Below are 10,498 nucleotides of genomic sequence, written 5' to 3'. Positions count from 1 at the left end.
TTTGTTTTAGAGATGGGATCTCACCATGTTGCCCAGGCTAGTCTTGAACTCCTGGACTCAAATGATCCTCCCACCTTGGCCTCCCAAAGTGCTGGGATTACAGGTGTAAGCCACTGTGTCTGGCCTAGTATATGATTGTGCATGAGTCACGCAATGTTCTGGTCCTGGATTCCAAGAGTAGAGGACCTGGCTTTGGGTCAACTGGTTTCATCTAAACGGACTAGAACCAGGTCAAAGTGTAATTCTCCCTCCAGCTCCCCCAAACCCCGGAGTTTTGGGGTTGTGGTTGGTGCAGTGCGGGGTGTCCCTGAGAGGTAGCAAGTCTAAGGTGGTGAGTTAATTTAAGTTCCTCACTTTTTTGTGACACATGGTGTCAGATATGGGGTCCCGCACCTATATCTGGATAAAGAGGTAGAAACTCTGGACCTCATTAATGAATTATTTCTTGGCCTTCTTCTAAGGACTAGGAGAGCGCCTCATCTGTCTGCTGAGAATGGGGACCAGCTCTGAGTGGGGTTGCTGCCTGTATTCCCTGTTTCTCAGTGGCTCACATGGGTCTGGGGAGGCTAGGTAGGTGATTGCAGGTGGTTGCTCTTCTCCTTGGCTGGGGGAGGTAATGAGCAGGTCTCTGTGGGTGTGGAGCTTGTTCCGGGGATGTCTAGGAAGCTTCGGCTTAGCCACATTCCCAAGTTTAGGTGCACTGAACCATACAGCCCAGTGTATGCATGTGTGGGTGTGTTCATGCACACACACACTCTCTGTCTCTGTCTCTCTCTCTCTCTCTCTCACTCTTATTCTCTTACTCTCTTCTCAGGTCACTTGTACACTCGGTTTCCTAGTAGAAGCTCACTTGCCACCTCTCAGGGGAGTCCCGGATTGCATCCATCACAATCCCAAGGCTGGAGTTGGGGGAAGCTGGAGGGAGCAAAACACTGATTTGGTGCTAGTCAGTTTGCCTGAAACTAGTTCACCTAAAGCTAGATCTCTTAAAACCAATTTACTGAAAACTTGTTTGCTTAAAGTTAATGACTTAATGACTAATTTGCCAAAAGCTCAATTCTTATTTCAGTGTGTTTATATCCATTTAGGTGTCCTATTCTTTTTTGTCATGCTTTGGATATTTCAAGGATTTATATCTGTTCATCCAAGAGTACTTCTGAGTTATTATCAGCAACATAAATTTATCAAATTTGCAGCACTTTGTAAATGATGAGATTGCTTCCTACCTTTATGGATGTCTTTTTCTATGTTATCTACCATTCAAAAACTTTTTTAAAAAGTTTAAAGTTTCTAGCAATAAATACAATTGGTACAGACAAAAAAAAGAAATAAATGATAACAGTAAAGTATTTTATTACCTATTTCTGAGGTGATAGAAGAGGAATATATATGATGAGGAAGAATGAATTGATTTGGACTGGTAAGGAATTGTGATTTTAAGAGAAATTTCCACACCTAGTTAGTATGCAGGAAGGTGTGGAATGCAAAAAAAGACCTGAGATAAAATTAATGGCTTAAAAAATTCTGAGAGCCCAAACAGCCATGCGCCATTATATTCAAAAACAAAATAAGCACATGCTGAAACATTACCTTAATGTGAGGAAAAACTTGATGTGCCGGGATTAGTGAGAAATGACATATTTCCTGGACTGGCCAGACTGCTTTTTTAGTAAATTGGAGGCACAAAATCAAGGTATATATTCAATCCATGAATGTTTTGATTTCTCATTTGCAGCATTTTGAGATTTTGATACATCAAAACATTCTGAATAATAAAATCTCACATCTAATTTTGGTAAATATGACCACAACAAGCTCTAAAATTCTACACTCCTTGCCTTTCTGCCTGAACCTTGCCCCCAAAAAATAATTTATTTCAGGCATTTCCAGTCAAAATTTTAAAACTGATACTAATTTTGTGTAGTTTGGGTCATGTTTATGACATATTAATTAGTCATAGTTGTCAAGAAACAGAATGACCTAGGTAATATGCTCGACTCTGAAGCTAGGCTGTCAGGTTTTGAAACCAATGGATTAAGAACAGGGAAGTGGCTGGGCGCAGTGGCTTATGCCTGTAATTCCAGCACTTTCAGGGGCCGAGACAGGTGAATCACTTGAGATCGGGAGTTTGAGACCCGCCTGGCCAACATGGGTGAAACTCCGTCTCTACCCAAAATACAAAAATTAGCCAGGCATGGTGGCACACATCTGTAATCCAAGCTACTCAGGAGGCTGAGACAGGAGAATAGCTTGAACCTGGGAGGTGGAGGTTGCAGTGAGCCGAGATCGTGCCAATGCACTCCAGCCTGAATGACATAGAGAGACTCTGTCTCAAAAACAAAACAAAACAAAACAGGTAAGGGGTAATTCTCCAAAGGAAAACTACCATTATTTTATCAAAATAATGAAGGAAGCATTCTGGTCAGTCAAACCAACCTATGTCTATAATCAAAGTGCAAGCTTTACAGAGAAATTTTTAATACAGAACTGAAATATTATTCATAAGTAATTGGAGTATTCTGGGGAATAGATGCTAGTAAAAGTTAAGGAAAATTTTTGCGTTTTCTTGTCTTATAAGAAATGTCAATTAGGGTGAAATTTATGTTGTAAAAGTATTTACATATAAATTAACTTCAAGAAAAAATTTGCTGGAGATATTAGCAGAACATGTTGTACTTTACAAAAAAAATGCATGAATTTGGTCTAGGCTGGGTTGAATATGTTTAGAAAAACATAGTCTTTTGAAGAAAAAGTTAGATTGCAATATCTCAAGTAATAACTAGTGACAATGAAGATAATAAAGTGTTCTTATGAACCCAAGAGTTGATATTTCTATCTTTTATGGCACAGCTGATGAATCATTCAGTAAAACCAAATGAAACAAATACCTTCAGTCTCTCAAATCAAACACCATACTATTGAGATCTTAGCTATAACTTTATGTTTGTCTTGTTTGAAAAAGTATTTCAAAACCCCAATATATTTTTTGTTAAACCATCTTAAATGGTTAAAACATTCCTTTTAGAGTAAATACTTATGAAATGCTTAAGCATTGTAACCTCATCATTCTAAAGGATTAAAATGTTTATTTTAAATTGAACATTTATGAAATGCTTAAACATTTTAACTAGGCCTTTTTAAAGTGCAATCATAAAAACACTGTTTTTATACTGAAAGAAATATTTCCTAATTGCATTCACACATTTGAACTGTTTAGACATGAGGCAATAAAATGAAATACAATTGTGAAACACATATTTTATGTAAAATATAGCTGCCAAAGTTTTTGTCATCTGGAAATAATCTTTTTATACTTTTCTGCTTTTAAAGCATAAGTTTGTGTCACAAGTTAGGTTGATTCTGGCAAGTTGTACTTAATCCCTGACTACTTGTCATGATTAGATATTCAGCTAAGGTATACATCCCAGACCATCTGTGAGAGGACATTATTTCATCTGTCTTCTGGGTAATAGGGAGGCTCATTTTGAGGATGAACCAACTCTATTTTTTTTGTGAAAGCAGGAGAGTGCCAGGTGATTGGCACAGAAAAACACAAAGGGTAATACCAGGGAAAAAGAAACGCAGGGCTTTGCCAGCAAACCTTTACAATATTGGTGCACTACAACAGGTGGTAAACAGTGAGATGTCATATATGTGTACAAAGCCAGAATACATTTCACAATTTGTAGCTCAGATTCCACGAGACACTAAGAATATAGATGTTAGGAAGTTTCAAATTTCAGTAAGGGTAGAATCTAATACCACCTTGAAAATACCCTTTCTCAACTGCATATACTTATATTGCTAACTGGAGAAAATAGCTCTGGAGAGTAATCATGGAACTGTGTGGAGTTTATTTGGTTAATGGGACCAAACATACAATTAGGTAGAAGAAATAAGTTCTAGAGTTCAATAGCACTGTAAGGTGACTAGTTACTAATTTATTGTATATGTCAAAATAGCTAAAAGAGAGTATTTGAAATGTTCCCAAAACAAATAAATAATAAACCTTTGTGGTGATGGATAACCTAAATACAGTGATTTGATTTTTACACATGGTATGCATGTATCAAAATACCACATTTACTTTTTATGGATACATAAGAGTTGTACTATGTAAATATGTACACCTCTTGCATATCCATAAAAAGTAAATACATGAATAGATTAACAAATAGAACAAGAAAAAATTATTAGTACAGAATATTTAGCCTTTTTCTAAGTTTCATGAGAAATCTGCAAATTTCCTAGGGAAACTTATGATAGCCTATTAACATGCAAATATAATGTATTAGATCTAACTTTTAAAAGTAAAAAGATTTTTTTTTATCATCCTGAAGAAGAAAAAGAACTTTTACCAAGGTTTTCTTGTCCCGGGCTCAACAGGTAATGATGAAGGCAAACTGGAGTAGAAAGTAAGGCAAAGAAAAATAAATATATATTTTTTTCAGTGGTCTCTAAGCATCTTATAAACTTTGTTATCTCTCATGTCTAGTTTTATTCCAGGCACAAACTGATCAAAAATTGGTTCCCTGAATGAGCTTGCCATATCAGATATAGAAATTTTAAGATTTGCTAATTCAAAGTACAAGAACACAGTAAATAGTAAGAGAAGACATGAGCCTGTCAGTATATTAAATTCACTGGCATGCTTTTTTCATCTATTTCCCTTCAGAATCTATTACAATACCTAGAGAAATGTGACTCCTATGAGCCACTGTTATGCAAAGGTGTGCCAGACTCATTGTGTTTAGGGCAGAAAGTGTAGCCTGGAGTAAAAAAATAAAAAATAAAGATTTTAAGTCCAAGAATGCTCAAAACTAAGTAAATGATGTATTACCAAATTTTGACTGCTGCATAAAATACCTCTTTGTGACAACCCAGTTTACATGCAATTTCAATGATGACTATTAGAGAACTATTAAGCCGAGCAGGTCATGTAGCTTGGGGTAAACCTCATGACCTCATCTGTTGAAACATGTGTCGATAGGATAGACCAAGGAAAGGCTGGGCGCAGTGGCTCAGGCTTGTAATCCCAGCACTTTCGGAGACCGAGGCGGGCGGATCACAAGGTCAGGAGATCGAGACCACCCTGGCTAACATGGTGAAACCCCATCTGTACTAAAAAATACAAAAAATTAGCCGGGCATGGTGGTGGGCGCCTGTAGTCCCATCTACTCCGGAGGCTGAGGCAGGAGAATGGCGTGAACCCGGGAGGCGGAACTTGCAGTGAGCCGAGATCGCTCCACTGCACTCCAGCCTGAGCGACAGAGCCAGACTCCATCTCAACAGTGAACCGAGACGACCCACTCCGCTCACAAGACGAGACCTCGTATCAAAAAAAAAAAAAAAAAAAAAAAAAAAAAGGATAGACCAGGGAAAAGCTATGCTCTGAGTAAGAGGTAAGCATGCAGGATCAATTCAAAATGGTCCCAAATGAAGATGCCTTCTGAGTATACGTCAGGGAAGCGAAGACAATGAATAGTTCCATGCAAGCAATTCAAGTGAGAAAGGGCAATGCGTAAGGCAAAATAAATGAGCTAAGAAGCAACCTTTGCTCTCAAAGAGCCTGGTGAGAAGAAGATTTTTTTTTTTTGTAAATCTTGCTTATTTTTCATTAGAAGAAAAAGTTAGAGGCAAATCTTTTTATTTAGGCATATTATAAAAATATTTCTGTATCCTCACTATGAATGAGAAAATAAGCATAAACTCAAATTATAAAAAGATCCAACAGGCAAAAAGCCATGTCATATAATGTTTGTTTGAGGTTGATACTTTAATAGAAATTATCTACCCACAAGTTGGGGAGAAAATAAATAGAAATCTGTTTTTCTCCACTGCTTTAAGAATGTATACTGATTTCAACTCTCTTAGACAAAATTTCACATAGACCACATGCATGAACATTTTTATGCTGCCATTATACCTTATATGGCAAATAATTGCTATAGCCATACTTATTTTACTCTGTTGAGCTAAATACATTTTTACTAAAAAATAGTATCAAAATCTTAAATGCTGACATTTAATGGGAAAATGGAATAACTTACATGTGCTATAATTCTCAAGCCAGTTTAGTGCAAAAGATCTTAAAAGATGAAAAAAGTTTAGAGAGAGCAATCACAAATGGAATAGAAAGGAAAATTCAAAATGATGTCAAGATAAAAACTAGAATATTAGCTCCAGGACAGCAAAAACTTCTGTCTTTTATTTTTTAAACTACTCTCACCCTGGTACTCAGAATTTTGTTTGGACACAGTAAGCACTCAATAGATTTATTGAATGACTAAACACATTTTAAAACATCAAAATTATTACCTGTATTACAGTGAAAAAAATACCTAATGACCTTCTACAATGTGCCATTCTTTATGCAAAGTACCTTATATATATCAGCCTGTATAATCACTGTTAAAACCAATGAGAAAGATAATAATTTATTGATGAGAAATTGGAAGTTCAGATCTATTAAGAAAGTCATCCAAAGCCATGCTGACTTCAAAGTACAGACTCTTTACTTTAGGACATGGCATGACCCCCAGAGGGTAATGATATTGAGAAAGCTTTGTCGTTGGAATCACAATTTCATAGATAAGAAGAGAAGGTTACGTTCACATTACTTTTCATGCTTCACATGGCAAGAACATTCCGATCTTTAATGTTCGGATTCATAACTTTCCCTAAATACTCTGTGCTCTGTTGTCTAAATGGTAACACCAAGAATCATCACTTTTCCTCCATAATAGGATGTGCAGTGTCTTTGTGTGAAATATAGTCTATAGTTGTATATCTTCTAGTTGAGAAATTTAATCATGCAGTATATCTGGAATAAGAAAAAAATACAGCAACAATTAAAATAGGACAATAAAAACGAGTAAGATGTTTAAATTTCCATTGCCAGAAAAATTGTGCAAAACAGAATTCATGAAGGAGAAATAGAGTGGCATAAAACAACTGCAGGGGAGAAATGATGAAAACAGAGAAAGAAAGAGATAAACTAGTGAAATAAAGTTGAAAAAAGCTTCATTTTCACAGCATTGCATTTTGTGAAAAGTTTTACACTTTTACATTAAAGGGTTTAAGAGTATACTAAATTGAATTTGTTTTTGACTTGATGCTTCTGCTTTAAATTATATCAAGACTTAATTACCATTTAAAACTTACTATTAGTTAATTATATATCATTACTAATGTCAGCATCTTGTCAGGCATAAGAGTTAAATATAAACTTATATTCCCCAGGTGAATGCAATTGATACAAGAAAAAAATTACTAATCAAGAAAATAAAAGAAGTTCCTTTCTCTAAATGTATCACATAGTGATACAGCTTTTTATACACTACAAATAGACTGGGTCAGAAGTTAAAGAAAGTAGTTTGTCTTCTGGAAAAATTATAAATCATATTTTATTAAGAAAAACAAAAAACTGTATTTACTCAAATTCAGGATAGGATCAATCAATATTTTCTCTAAAATTTACAGTTGACAAAAAATTGGAAAGAAGTAATAGGGGACTTTTTGGTGTTTTATTATTGTTATGTGATATTATTCTTGATGACTCTAGAATTAACTTCACTTTAATCTGTTCAAGGATATTACTCCCATAAGTGTCCCTTCCTCAGGTTTATAAAATGTACCCCCTTTACTGTATCATACCCATTAGCATACTGTCTCATATGTTTCATGCTGTGGAACCTCATAGGACTTACAGCAACTGTTACAACTCATTTATAACTTTTTTTTTTTTTTGAGAGGGAGTCTTGCTCTGTTGCCCAGGCTGGAGTGCAGTAGCGTAACCTTGGCTCACTGCAACCTCTGCCTCCCCTCAGCCTCCTGAATAGCTGGGTAGCTGGGATTACAGGTGCCCACCACCACACCCGGCTAAGTATTTTTAGTAGAGACAGGGTTTCACCATCTTGGCTAGGCTGGTCTTGAACTCCTGACCTAGTGATCCGCCGCCTCGGTCTCCCAAAGTGCTGGGATTACATGCGTAAGCCACAGCACCTGGCCCCATTTATAACACTTTTTAAAGTTCTCTATACTTTTTTTTTTTTTGAGACGGAGTCTGGCTCTGTTGCCCAGGCTGGAGTGCAGTGGCGCCATCTCGGCTCACTGCAAGCTCCACCTCCCGGGTTCACGCCATTCTCCTGCCTCAGCCTCCCAAGTAGCTGGGACTACAGGCGCCCGCCACCACGTCCGGCTAATCTTTTGTATTTTTAGTAGAGACGGAGTTTCACCGTGTTAGCCAAGGTGGTCTCAATCTCCTGACCTCGTGATCTGCCCACCTCGGCCTCTCAAATCTACTCTTTTTTATATTTCTCTACTCTTATTCACACTTGAACCCTATCTAATCAGTGTCTTATCACTACCACATTCCTGAAACCACACTGTCAATGACCAAATCACTAAATCCAATGGTCAATTTTCCATACTCATGTTGCTTGAATTATCAGCAACATTTTTTTTTTCTTTTTGGAGACAAGATCTTGCTCTGTCACTCAGGCTGGAGGGCAGTGGCTCACTGCGGCTTCAACCTCCTGGATTCAAATGGTCCTTCCACCTCAGCCTCCCAAGTAGCAGCAGCATTTCATGCAGTTGATGACTCTCTCCTTATCGACAAAAATATCCTCATTGTATTTTCAGTTGACAACATTCTTCAGGTTTTCCTTCTACCTAGTTTCTTAATCTCCTTTGCAGGTACTTCATCCCGTCTAATCTCTAAACCTTGGGGTAAAAAGGGTTCGGGACTCAGGTGTACGTTTTTTCTCTATCTAAACTCACTCTATCTCTTAATAACATCATCTAGGTCGAGGCGGACGTCACTTCCGGAGCAGCATGGCGGCCACTGAGGATGAGAGGCTAGCAGGGAGAGGTGAGGGAGAGTGGCTGGATTTCTTGCAGGATCTGCACGTGCGATTTTTCCAGCGCTGCCTCGAGGTTTTGCCCGAGCGCTATTCTTCACTGGAGACAAGCAGGTCCTTCCCACAGAAGACAGATCAAATCTAAATCGCTGTGATTTCCGAGGCTCTTCATACCTGGGTATTCTGTTCAATCCATCAGAGGCTCCTGGGTATTCCGTTCAATCCATCAAATGCATCCTTCTGATAGTGGCCACATTGCAATTACCTACACTGGCCTTTCATGCTTAGTTATTCTTGGAGATGACTTAAGCCGAGTAAATAAAGAAGCTTGCTTAGCAGGCTTGGGAGCCCTTCAGCTGGAAGATGGGAGTTTTTGTGCAGTACCTGAAGGCAGTGAAAATGACATGCGATTTTTGTACTGTACTTCCTGTATTTGCTATATGCTCAACAACCGGTCAGGCATGGATATGAAAAAAGCCATCTCCTATATTAGAAGTATGTCCTATGACAATGGACTGGCACAGGGAGCTGGACTTGAATCTCATGGACGATCTACTTTTTGTGGCATTGCCTCACTACGTCTGATAGGTAAACTAGAAGAAGTTTTTTCAGAAAAAGAATTGAACGGGATAAAGAGGTGGTGTATAATGAGGTGACAAAACAGTTATCATGGAAGACCTAATAAGCCTGTAGACACCTGTTATTCTTTTTGGGTGGGAGCAACTCTAAAGCTTCTAAAAATAGAAATTCCATCTTACCAACTCAAGATCGCCTCGTAGGGGGATTTGCCAAGTGGCCAGTCATCCAGGTGCTTTGCACGCATACTTTGGGATCTGTGGCCTGTCACTAATGGAGGAAAGTGGAATTTGTAAAGTTCATCCTGCTCTGAATGTAAGCACACGGACTTCTAAATGCCTTCTAGATCTCCATCAAAGCTGGAAAACCAAGGACTCTTAAACAATGCTCAGAGAATGTGCATATCTCCACATGACTGATTTTAGATTGGGAGGGTGGGGGGATTTGTAGCATAACTGTAGCTCAAGTTTAAAAGCCATGTATAACCAGGTGTGCTCTTTTTTTAAAAGGTAGAGTCTTACAATCAAATCTCCTGCTGATGTCACTTTGGGATATGGTCTTGAGCCAGTAATCTTTGTACTGGGTTTCAAGAAAATCCTTGTTGAAGTTTGAACCACAACTTTGTCATGGTTCCTAAATGTTTATACTGTATTTCTAAGAAGTTGTTTGAGGCAAATTAATTGTATGTGTGTAGGTTATCTTTTTTAAAACTCTTCAGTGCAAATTGTATCTTGTTATAAAATGGACACAAATCTTCAAAACAAATTTACACTTCATATAGCATTGATAATCTTCAGTGAACACTTAGTAATCATTTAAAAAGCTCACTGCTGATGGTAGAAAACTTGCTTTAATGAATTAAGTATCTGGAATTATTCTTTGAAAACAGAAGACCATAATTTTTTTTAAAGAAGAGTGACTTATTTTGTCTTATTTTTAAGTAAAGTGTGCCAATTAAACCTGTGTGGCCTATAATGAAATTAATAACTTCATAGTAGGAATAAATAGGTTTAACTAATGTGATAGTTTTCTATAAGGAGATTGTTTGAAGACAACTATTA

The 10,498-nt window shown here is 37.5% G+C and overlaps 1 pseudogene; it reads left to right on the top strand.

Moving 5' to 3' along the window:
- The first annotated feature begins 8,835 nt into the window (after nucleotides 1–8,835).
- Nucleotides 8,836–9,852, top strand: LOC116479101 (geranylgeranyl transferase type-1 subunit beta-like; annotated as a pseudogene).
- The last annotated feature ends 646 nt before the right edge of the window (nucleotides 9,853–10,498 follow it).

This window comes from Hylobates moloch, unplaced genomic scaffold (assembly GCF_009828535.3).
Source record: "Hylobates moloch isolate HMO894 unplaced genomic scaffold, HMol_V3 SCAFFOLD_3, whole genome shotgun sequence".
NCBI classification, from domain to species: domain Eukaryota; kingdom Metazoa; phylum Chordata; class Mammalia; order Primates; family Hylobatidae; genus Hylobates; species Hylobates moloch.
This window is presented reverse-complemented; position numbering and strand designations above follow the sequence as displayed.